Raw genomic sequence first — 12,790 nt, forward strand, 5'->3', positions numbered from 1 at the left:
CGTCATTTTAGTTGATACGGCTTCGTTTTGAAATCTTGGGCCGAAAGGTCTTGATGTGTTGACTTGAGCTTGACTTCCACTTTATGGGCCTTTGGGCTTTTTTAATCTCAATGTCTTATTGTTAGACGAGGTGCCGCGGCCTAATCTCCCGGGCGGACCGGGGGGTGGACACCTCATGGCGACGTAAGCGGTGATTGGCGCCGAAAGCAACCAATCGTGGAATCAAGCTGCTCGGCAGGACCGGAGCTCGGAGTATGGAAGAGTCGCCACCCACGAATGGGAAAATGAACACCGATCCCTTGCGGGAGACCGGTGAGGGTTCGGGAAACTTAGGTACGAGCCGAGAAGGCTAGCTCCTTTCCGGAGAAAGGCTACTAGGCACCCCGACATCGCCCGGTTATGAACCACCGGCCTCCTACTCAGCGTGTTAGGCGATAACGGACTAATCGCATATTTCTTTAAGTTTAAAATTCATTTGAAACCTTTTCTTTCTCGTTTTGAAAACCGTTTTGAGCATATATTATTGAAAGCCATTTTGGTAAAGAATCACCCATTTACATCAGTTCAAAATACATAGGAGAGAGAGGGGGGAGAAGAAAGAATTGATTTGTTTACAATGTGATTTATGCTTCGTATTACACACTAACTCTAAACTAAACTCACTTCCCAAAAATGAGTTTATTTACATGGTTCGTACCTTAATCGCCGTTGGAACGATTTAGATACGTTTCAAAACCCCGTTTAATTACGTTCACACGAATCGCCGTTGGAACGACTCGAGCGTTTGAAAATATTGAGATAAAAGTTTTAACAAGAAAACGTGATTAAGCATACAAGTCAATTTATTTTGTTCAAAAAAGTATTTAGTTAAGAAAACGATTCAAAAACTCTATTATTTACAATTAAAAGCAATTTTAATTACAAGGTTCGCTTAATCCGTCGTTGGAACGAATTAAGGTTTTAAAACGTGATGTTTTAGGAAGTGATTTAAAGTGATAAGAAAATCTTTTTTATTTACACCTTAAGAACATCTAGAAAAGCTTTAATTTAAACCAACAAATTAAACTCTCTTTTTGTGATTTATTTTCCCCTTTTCCACTCAATTAACTCTTTATTCAAACATAATTACACTAATGAACCAATTAAACCAAAATTCACCAAGTAAAATTCATTTGGAATATATACATGTATACAAAAATAAAATAGAAATACATATATATATATATATGATTTTATCTAAAAATAAGGATATATTTATGTATAAAAATAAGTGAGAAATACTATATGATATAATAAAGAAAATGAAAAAGAATACAAAATATAATAAGTATATAGAAAACACCTTCCCCAAATAATAGCTAAACCCCACATTTTGATAACCCAAAAATATATATACATATATACAAATAATGAATCAAAACAAATTAAATTTCAAATATGGAATAAATAACTACATAATAGATAATTAATACTTATATGACCCCAAAAATAATTTTTATAATCATATTACATAATTACATACTTACATATATAAGAATCAAATACCAAAAGGTTGAGAAAATGGATTAAAAATATGAATTTTCGTTTTCCAGCAGATTACCGACGGAAAATCCGTCACCAATCTGCTATTAGTGACAGAAAAGGGAGAATTACAGTAGCAGTCCAAAACTTTTCAGATTCGTTCAAAAGCTTTAGATTAAGTCTAATTCGATCATTTTGGATCTCCGAACTACAAAAAATGGATCATAGTCTATAACGGAGTTTCCTAAAACGACGTTTTTATTTTCAAACGTTATTTGGAAATATCTTTTTAAAACTTATAATTACAACGTTTTTAATACCCGAACTACCTTTTAATCGGATCACGGTTCGTATTGGGATATCAAAATGAGGTTTTTTATTTTAAAACAAAACCGAATTTTAACACGGGATTAAAATAAATATATACGGAAAATTAAATAAAACGTGACAAATAAATAAATAACTAAATAAATATAATTATGACATGAAAATAAATAAATGAAGGAAATAAATTAAATAAAATAAAACGAGTCTAGTCCTCGGATAATACCTCAAGTTCGGTATTGACGGTCGAAGTCGGTTGATTCCACAAATCGTGATTTTCCGGTTTTTTATGTTTTTCGTCTTTTTTAGTAAAAATTTAACTTTTGGGAAATTCGGACTTTTTGAGAAAAAAAAATATTTTTCTCAAAAAAAAAATCACTCTCTCTCTAAAAATGTCTAGAGTGAGAAAGTCTCCAAAAATCCCTCCCTCCAAATGCATGGGGATCCGTGCCTTATATAGGCAACGGATCCCCAAAAACTTTGGGCGACGCCCGAAGAAAATTGGGCGTCGCCCAAAGCCGGTTGGGCGAACGCCCAACTTTCGTTGGGCGAACGCCCAACTATCGTTGGGCGTACGCCCAACTTCAGTTGGGCGCGCGCCCAACTGACGTTGGGCGTTCGCCCAACGGTCGTTGGGCGTCCGCCCAACGTCGCTGGGCGCTCGCCCAGCGGCTGCCGGGCGCGTTCGCCCAGCGGCCATCGGGCGTGCGCCATGCGCTGTCGGGCGCGCGCGCCCCACGATCATCGAGCCTGCGCTCCGTGCTGCCAGGCGTGCGCGCCCAACGGACGTCGAGTGTGCGCCCCGCGCTGCCAGGCGTGCGTCCAACTATCGTCGGACACGTGTCGGCTGCCGCTAGGCGCTCGCACCACGTCGCTGAGCACTCGCGAGCCGTCCACTTGACGACCGCGACTCACATTTACTTTTCTTTTCTTATTATATATTTTTGTTTTAAAACTTCCGGAATCAACCGCTTCGACCGTTTGGTTTACAGGTTTTTGTCACAGGTCCTCCGACTCGGTGTCTACAGTTGCCTCTACTTTCCTATTTTGACAGTGATGTGTGTGTTTTGAAAACGTTTTTTTGCTAACGCAACACATGCAATGTAAAACATATAGAAGTAAGAGACACGTAAAGAGTAGGAGGAAGAATACCTGACCTTTACGTTGCGCGTTTCGGCGTCGTTCTCGATTCTTTCCGTCCTTGCCTTTGAATCGGCTGCCGGCGGATGTTCTTCTTACGGACCCTAGCCTAAGTTGACTGCGGGTAAAAATGGCTCAAAAGCAACCTTGGTGCACGACCGCGAGTAAAATGGCTCAAAAGCGACCCCGGCCTACGACCGGGGGGGGGGGGGGGGGAAATGGCTCAAAAGCAACCCTGGTCTACGACCGTGGGTAAAATGGCTCAAAAGCGATCCCGGTTCACGACCGAGGTAAAATGGCTCAAAAGCAACCCTGGTCCACGACCGCGGGTAAAAATGGCTCAAAAGCAACCCTGGTCCACGACCGCGGTTCACGACCGGGGTAAAATGGCTCAAAAGCAACCCTGGTCCACGACCGCGGGTAAAATGGCTCAAAAGCGACCCCGGTCTACGACCGTGGGTAAAATGGCTCAAAAGCGACCCTAGTCTACGACTGTGGGTAAAATGGCTCAAAAGCAACCCTGGTCCACGACCGCGGGTAAAACGGCTCAAAAGCAAAGGTTCTTTCTAACAATTCTGAATTCTTTTAAAACCCCGTTGTCTGTATTTTCTCACTGGAGCTAGTGTCTTGGAGGTTTGAATGGTTTGATAGGAATGTCTTTTTAGTCCAGAATGATTCAAACTAACAATTATTTTTCTGTTGACTGTCGTCTGTATTTTGACTGGTGCCGTTGTTCTGTAAAAATTGGCTGTCATCTGGAGTCCTATCTCGACATTATTGGTCACTGTCTGGCAGAAGCGCAGGCTGAAACGGACTGTAAATCGGAGGTCTGTGCACCTGGTAAATAATTATTTACTTTTTACCTTTATGTCACATCGTACCTTTTTCACTATTTACGGGAATGCCATTCCCTTTCCTTATATAAGGTGGTGGGGTTTCATTCCAACCCCACACCTTCTCTCTCTTCTCTCTCTCTCTAATTTCTGATTTGGATTATTCTCGGGATGGATTTGGATCAACATGATGGCACGAAGGGCATGGAGGAGGGTTTCGTGAACCTTACTACAGTGGACCCTTTTCAGGACCCCACATCTCATTTGAGCCGGACCCGCTGTAACCAGGTAAGTACTTTCTTACTTCCTCATCTTTTGACTAAATTTCTAGGCTTTAGTATCCCTACTTTGAACATGATTTGTATGCTAACCCCTAGGTTGCCTTAGAAGACCTTAGTTAGAAAACATGAATTCCTTTGCTTGCAAGTAACACTTTATTTGTCTTTTTGGAAGGATGCGAATTATATGCATGTGAATAGTAAAACTACGAACAATGCCTGCCAATAGTAAACAAAAAACGTGAATAGTGCACGTGAATAGTGAAAACGTGAATAGTACACGTGAATAGTAAAAACGTGAATAATGCACGTGAATAGTAAAAACTTGACTAATGCACGTGAATAATGCACGTGAATAGTAAAAACGTGAATAGTGCACGTGAATAGTAAAACATGAATAATGCGCATGAATAGTAAAAACTTGACTAATGCACGTGAATAGTAAAACTTGACTAATGCACGTGAATAGTAAAAACTTGAATAATTCTCTTTGCCAATGCGGACGAGAGTAGATCAAAGAATAATGAATTAATCAAATCCTATGTAAACAACCCTAAGGGAGAGATTCAACAAAATGACGGTCCAAATTGACAAGATGTCTCTAGGTTAGATTTGACCGAAAGAATAGCTAGATTAACGTGCTTTCATCAGATGCAAGCCTAGGAACAACATTTAAACTTACCTGTTCCGTTCTTTCCAGTTCATCGACATTTCCGGGACTACGGCAGATATTCATGTGTGGTATTCCATGCTAGGCGCCGCGGTGAGAGCCCGTGTGCGAGAGTTGGGCTTTGAGCCCTTTATTTTAGCGCTGACCCGCGCCAACGGGGTGTGCGACCGTTTCGGCCTACGGGCCTTATGCGAGAGATGGGTTGACTCGACCCACACCTTCCACCTCTCATTCGGGGAGATGACGATCTCGCCCCGCGACTTCTCTTTACTGACCGGGCTGCGGGGGAGTGATACTCCGATTCCCTTCTCCTTTGATACGATGCGTCCACGGGTTGACCGTGCTAGGTTGGCTGCTTTGATCGGGCCGGGAGTTTACACGGGTGTCAAATCCACCCCGACGAAGTTCATCACTACCTCGAGGCTTTTGAGTCGTAGGGACTTTTGTGGGACCGACGACACTGATCTGGCTGTCCGCAGCTTCCTGGTGTATGCTTTAGGCGAGACGATCTTCCGCACCAAGAGCGGGACGATACATGCGGGTCTCATTCAGGCCTTCAGTGATTTGGACGCGGTGGCGTCTTACGATTGGGCAGGAGCGGGTCTAGCTTACCTGTACAAGTTTTTGGATCTGACTTGCCGGAAGCGCAAGGACTTCGGCGGTTACACTTTTGCTCTTCTGGTACGTGGTTCATCCTTAACTTGCCCTTTTTATCTTCTTCGCGCCTTCTGTTCATAACCTTTGTTTTTACAAGCAGGTTTAGGCTTACGAGAGGCAGATTCTTCCCAGCGAGCGTCGGCGCAGGCCACGGGTAGTGAAGCCCCCACTTATGGCTCGGTGGAGTGAGTTCGGTCTAGGTACCGGGGAGAGGCAGACGGTGGCGCAGCTCCTAGATTGGATTGATTCACGGACCTTGGGGCAGGTAAATATCTTCTAATCGCGCTAGATTTTTGTTTGATCAGTCCTGACTTTTTCTTTGTGCTTTCAGATTAGATTCAGGTGGGACGACCTTGACTTCGGTCCCGATTACGCGTACGTCACCCTGATCCAGGAGCAACAGAGCGTGCTTACCAGCCCTTACGTGCGGGCATGGTACTTGGGCGACCGGGGCATCACCGGGGTTAGTGCCTCGCATTGGACACCAGGCGAGATCCCCATCTCTATGTTTACGGTGCGGACTATGCCCTTATCGGTCCTTCGTCGGGATTTGACTCGCCACTTTGCTGGTAGAGATGTATGGGTTCATGCCGGGGGCTGTGTTCCCTATTTATCGACATTATTGAGCGCGAGGGATGCCCCAGCGGTGGCGATGGAGGTGGACCCCGTGGCGGATGTGTTTTCGGGGGAGGCTGTCGCTGCAGTCTTTGGTCAGGAGGCGATTCCGGTGAGTGGTTCGGCCTATTTATTTTTATTTACGAGATGGTCAAGGGTGTTTATTGTATCTCTAATTGCAGGAGGGTTCCTGGAGGAGTGCCCACACGTCAGACTTCTTCGATAGTGCCCGAACTCAGACGTCTGCGAGCGAGCCGCCCTATTATGTCGGTGAGTCCTCCGGCGCCGCCCGACCGGAGAGGTCCCCTTCGGGCGTACCCATCCCTGACTTTGGGAGGGATTTCGCGACAGTTTGCTATGACCAGTCCGGAGTGGCTTATGCCGGTGTCGAGATGGCCCCTCCTACCTTTACGTCGAGGATACCGTTTGATCCCTCAGACGCTCTCCAGACTTCGAGGGAGACGTGCACCGACTATGTGGGGCTATCTGGTTTCTTTAGAGATCGACTCAGCTTGCGTTGCGCCAGCAACCTGGTATGTATCTTTATTTTATTTTAGTGTAGTGGAATGTATGCACATGTGTATGTATGACTTCTATTCTAGTCTGTATTTCTTTTTTATATCTGTTTTTTTTTCTTTTTTTACAGAGCGATCTCCGTGCACATGAGCTGAGACAGAGCGAAGCGCTGCGGGAGGCTGATGATAGGGTTGGCCAGGTGTATCGGGAGAGGAACGACCACTGGTCCGAGGTGATGCGGGCGGAAACCGCGGGATGCCTTGCTGTTGAGGAGAGGGTGCGGGAGGAGACCGCGGGTCGCCTTGCTGCCGAGGAGAGACTTCGAGTCGCCGAGGAGACCCTATCTGCGGAGCGGGCGTCACATCTGAGGGACTTTGAGGCCCACTGGGATTTCCCTCATTATTAGGCTTATCATGTATAGCTTCGTAGCTTTTATTAGAATTACCCCGAGGTATAGCTTGTGTATAGGGAGTGGGGTAAATAGTACGTAGGCTTTTTATTGTGAAAAGAAAGGTAAGAAATGTATAACTCATGATTCATATTATCTTGCATTCAGTAAATTATAACGATCCCAATCATTCTCTTCAAATATACTCATGCCTTTATTTATTTACAAACAACAGAAATACTTAGCCTCTTATACATTATTTTTATAATTGCTCAAGATATAACTACTGTTACCAGGACCTGCCTTTTTTCGGTTTTCAGATCCCAGCGATTTTTCATCTCTCCTTTTTCTATCCCGGAATTTTTCAAATGAGTGCCCTTTCAGGTTTTCACCCATTGGGATGTCCCTGATTGTTGCATAGGTCTCCCTTTGTGGGTTTTCAACCTATCGGGAATTTTTTCTTTCTTTTTTTTTTTTTTACGAAAAGTATTTCTTAAGCCTATCCAGATTGGTAGGTTCGGAGAACTCCATGCCGTCCATAGTAGTTAACTTCACCGCTCCTTTGCTTAGTATCTTCTTCACGAAGAACGGCCCTTCCCAGTTTGGCCTAAACTTGCCCCTCGGGTCGGTGTGTGTCACACGGATCTGTTTTAGCACCATATCCCCTTCTTTGATAGGGCTGGCCTTGACCTTTTTGTTGAAGGCTCGGGCCATCCTTCGCTGATATAACTGCACATGGTAAAGGGTCTCCATCCTTTTCTCATCCACCAATGCTAACTGTTCATACCGCTTCTTCACCCATTCCGTCTCGGGAATCTCTGCTTCTACTGCGATTCTCAACGATCGCTTTTCAACCTCAATCGGGAGAACGGCTTCTGCGCCGTATACCAAGGAGAACAGCGTTGCCCCAGTTGACGTTCTAACTGTCGTGCGATAAGCCCATAAAGTGAGCGGAAGCTGTGCGTGCCAGTTCCGATGCGATTCTACTGTCTTTACGAGTATCTTTTTAAAGTTCTTATTAGCTGCCTCTACTGCGCCATTAGCTTGCGGACGATACGGAGAAGACCTATGATGTTCAATACCGTACTCTTGGAATAGACTTTTCACTTCTCCTTGAAACTGGACCCCATTATCCGTGATCATATGATGAGGCACTCCGAACCTAGTGATCAAGTGCTTTTCAATGAACTTCCTCATCTGTTTAGACCCCAACTTGCTAAATGATTCTGCCTCCACCCACTTGGTGAAATAATCAATAGCGACTGCAATGAATTTGTGCCCGTTTGAAGCATTAGGCCTCACCTCTCCGATAATATCAATGCCCCAAGCCGCCAACGGCCAAATGGGTGCTAACACGTGCAGTTCCATAGCTGGTAAATGATTATAATCTCTGTGGATTTGACAATCATGGCATTTCTTCGCATATTCGTTACAATCTCTTTCCATGGTGAGCCAATAGAAGCCTTGCCTTATGATTTTCTTTGCCAATACCGCCCCTCCCATATGGGCTCCACAAATTCCTGAGTGTACTGACTCCATTGCCTCACGGGGTTCTCCCACATCCAAGCACCTCAGTTGTAAACCATCGGTGTGCCTTTTGTAAAGCAAGTCGTTGTGGATGACGAACTGCTGAGCTAACCTTTTAATCACAGCCTGATCCTTAAGTTCTGATTCTGCCAGGTATGTTCCACTCTTCATGAAGTTTACGATATCGAAATACCAAGGTTTTTCATCTGCCCCCAACAGCATTACATCTTCGTAGCATGGTTTGTGAGACCTCTTCAATACCAAAGGCTTCGAGGCAAGGTTCCGAGGATTATCCCATACTGATACCAAAGTGGCCAAAGCATCCGCTGCCTGGTTCTGTGCTCGAGGAATGTGATAAAAACGACATTCGCTGAATTTCTGCGCCAACCCCTCCAACTGGTCTAGGTATGGACGCAACCTTTCTTCCCTCACTTCCCAGTTTCCTTGTGCCTGTTCGATGATCAGCTTTGAGTCGCCCCAGATTTCAACATATGATGCTCCCAGTGCCGCTAATGACCCCAACCCATAGATGCACGTTTCATATTCGACCATATTATTGGTGAGAGGGAAGGATAGCTTCTTTGCCATTGGGATCCTTTCTCCTTCTGGTGAGATGAGTAACACTCCTACTCCGGCTCCATTTGAATTAACTGCTCCATCGAAGAACATTTTCCATGGTATGACTTCAATTGCGTTTAGGTGCTCATCGGGGAAATCATAGTTTATCTCTTCCTCTTCTGCGTTCAGGGGTTGGTTGGCCAGAAATTCTGCTACGGCCCTCCCCTTGATAACCTTCTTCGTTACATATTCAATATCAAACTCGGACAAAAGCAACAACCATCGGGCTAGTTTCCCTGTTAAAGACGGAGTTCGGTACAGATACTTCACGGGATCCATCCGGGAAATAATGATCACTTTGTAAGATTGAAAATAGTGCCGTAGTTTCTTTGTTAGCCATACTACTGCCACGCATGTCTTTTCGATCATGTTATACTTAAGCTCGTACTCCAGGAACTTCTTACTCAGATAATATACCGCGTGCTACACACCAGTGTCCCTTTCCTGGGCCAGCATTGCCCCAATAGATCGCTCTTCGATTGCTACATAGAGGAGAAGCGGTTTTCCAAGTTTAGGCGGTCTCAGAACTGGTGGATTAGACAAGTAGTTCCGGACGTTCTCTAAGGCTTGTTGACACTTATCATTCCAAATCGTGGGTTGATCCTTCCGTAGCAACTTAAAGATCGGCTCGCCGATTGCAGTGAGTCTTGCTATGAACCGACTGATATACTGGACCTGCCCCAGAAACCCTCTCACTTCTTTCTCATTCTTTGGTGCCGGCATTTCTTATATGTCCTTCACTTTGTCGGGAGCTACCTCAATTCCCCTGTTTCCGATTACATAGCCTAAGATTTTCCCCGATGAAACGCCGAAGAAGCACTTCTTCGGGTTTAACCTTAGTTTGAATTCTGCAATTCGGGCCAAAAACTTCTCGAGTGCAGCGAAATGCCCCTCTCTTGTCTCCGACTTGACCATCATGTCATCCACATAAACTTCTACCTCTTTGTGTATCATATCATGAAACAGTGCCGTAGCCATTCGCTGGTAAGTTGCCCCGGCATTTTTCAAACCAAACGGCATCACCCTATAGCAGTATGTTCCCCACTCAGTTGTGAACGAGGTTTTTGCTTTGTGCTTCTCAGCCATCTGAACTTGCATGTAGCCCATGAAACCGTCCACATTCATGTGTAAGACGCTCGATGCTGCACTGTCGATTAACACGTCGATATGAGGCAATACGAATTCATCTTTGGGGCACGCCTTGTTAAGATCTCTATAATCGACGCACATTCTTACTTTGCCGTCCTTCTTCGCGATGGGCACTACATTTGCGACCCAAGGGGGATAGTCGATCACTTCGATGAACCCTGCTTCTAACTGCTTCTTCACTTCTTCTCTGATCTTATCTGCCCATTCTGGTCTCATGCGTCGGAGTTTCTGCTTCACGGGCTTCACGTCGGGGTATGTTGGAATACGGCGAGTTACGATTGATTGATCGATTCCTGGCATGTCTTCGTATGTCCAAGCAAACACTATTTCGTATTTTTTAATTATTCTCTCAAATTCTTTCCTCTCTTCAATAGTTAATTCTTGAGCAATTTGTATAAGTTTAGGATTTTCATCCATGCCAAGATTGAAAGTTGACATTTCTATTGTATTGATTTCAAATGTAGGCATGTTATATGAATGAGAATGCATGGAATGATCACGATCAACATCAAGCAAGTAAGCAAAATCAGAATTCATTTCATTGATAGTGTTGGCGAGTACATCATCGGATTCAAATAAAGCAGTAATACAATTCTCATCATTAGGGTTCTCGGGTTTCTCATAAGTTCCGGAGGTACTGGGCTCGCCCATCGCTCCCGCAGTTGCTTCAATAGTGATGACCTGCTCCTCGGCATTCAAATCTAACATCATGATCTCCTCGATGAAGCAGCTTGCCTTTCCTTTGCCCCAGTCGGTAACATCATTGAAGATCTCGAAACCTGGCAGAATCTTTCCTTCGGCGCTAACAGCCACTTCCGACTCATCATCAGACTCATCCCAGATGTTGATCGGAACCCTCTGATTGATACCTTCCTCGTCGGAGGAACTTCCCCAAATGTCCACGACCATCAGATCCATTATGTGAGGGACATTCGGATTTATGTAGGAAGGGTCCGACGATCCATACCGAGCCCAGCCTATCAGTTCTTCATAGTCCTTGAGGAACACTCCATTCATTCTTCGAGCCACGTTTGGAATAGCACCCTTCCGGATGCACATGAGTTGCTCCTGATCACTCAAGGTGACCCGACACGAGGCATACTTGAACCTCCATCTTCTAGCATAATCCACGAATGCTTGTTCGGGAAATTGCTTGATCCTTTCTAAATCCTCCAACGACCCTGTCCACAGAATGTACACCTCATACCTCTGCACAAAGGCCTCCATGAGGGATCCCCAGTCCCCTTTTGTCTTTGCCGAGAGCATTCGGTGCCACATCAAAGCTTCTCTTATGAGTGTCTTTGGAAAATGTTGGACTAACTCACTTCGATAGAGTCCCGCGTCAAACATGTAGGCACGGAAACGGTTTATGTGATCAATGGGGTTCTCATCTCCCTTATACTTAGACATGGCTGTTACTGCTTCAGGTGTCTCCTCTTCGGGTAATGCAGGCATTTCCTCTGGACATTCCCGTGCGGCGTATTTCTTGATGAATCTCTTAGTCATTTTTGCCCAATCCGCTTTAACGTGCATTGGAAGAGACATGTACCACACTAGTGACTCTCCTGCCAATGAGTTGCAAAACAAGCTCGTGATCTCCTCCTCTTTGAAACCTAGAGGACCCATAGCCGACAGATAAAAATGCAAGTGCTCCATGGGGTCCTTCCCTTCATTATACTTGCTGACAGTCGGAAACGGACGTTTGATAGGCCCAATTTGCATCGCGCTATATTCCCCTGCCTGTGTTTTGTCTCTTCGATACTTCATCAAAAACAAGCTTGACATCAGTGACCAATCATGCTTAGTCGAGTCAGGTAGCGATTGAAACCACTTCAAAGGTTCGCCCACCAGCGAAAGATAGAACCACGGAGCGACTTCTTCCACTTTGTATGGCTCCCCAAACATAGCACACACGTATCCATACAAATGAGCTTCGGGGTCTTCTACCCCACTAAACAATTTCAACACAGGCATGATCCTCCGAGATGATACTTCCTCGGTTTCCTCAGTTTTAGTTCTATCGTCCATCACTTCTTCCTCCAAAACAGACACGTATAAACCATTCCCCACATTCCTTTTCTCATCGGAGTCCAACAACTCCTCTTCGCTTGCCCCGAAGGATTCCATCACTAAACTCTTTTCGAGCCCAGACCCGATCATGCTCACCCTATGATTAGGCAATGGATTACACCTAGTGGAGGGGTTCGCCGATGAAGGATCATCTATCTTCTTCTCCTCAATCAAATCCTGAATCTCGTGTTTCAGTCTCTCGCAGTTCTCAATAGTGTGCCCATAATTACTGTGGAACTCGCAGTATCCCCTAGCTTGTATCTGCTGAGTGGGCGGAGTTTTGTTATAAGGAGTAAGAGCTTTCAACAACCCCTTTTTCTGCAATCGTTCGAAAACTTTTGCGTAGGTCTGATCAAATTTGGCGAACTGCCTCTTTCGATAGCATTAAGATCAAACACTTTCACTGCTGCAGATTCTGCACTCGCACTTGGCCCTCCGGCACTATATCCAGACTTTGTCCACTTGGTATAAGCTTTCTTTGTTT

The sequence above is a fragment of the Euphorbia lathyris genome, chromosome 2 (genome assembly GCF_963576675.1).
Source record: "Euphorbia lathyris chromosome 2, ddEupLath1.1, whole genome shotgun sequence".
Classification (NCBI taxonomy): domain Eukaryota; kingdom Viridiplantae; phylum Streptophyta; class Magnoliopsida; order Malpighiales; family Euphorbiaceae; genus Euphorbia; species Euphorbia lathyris.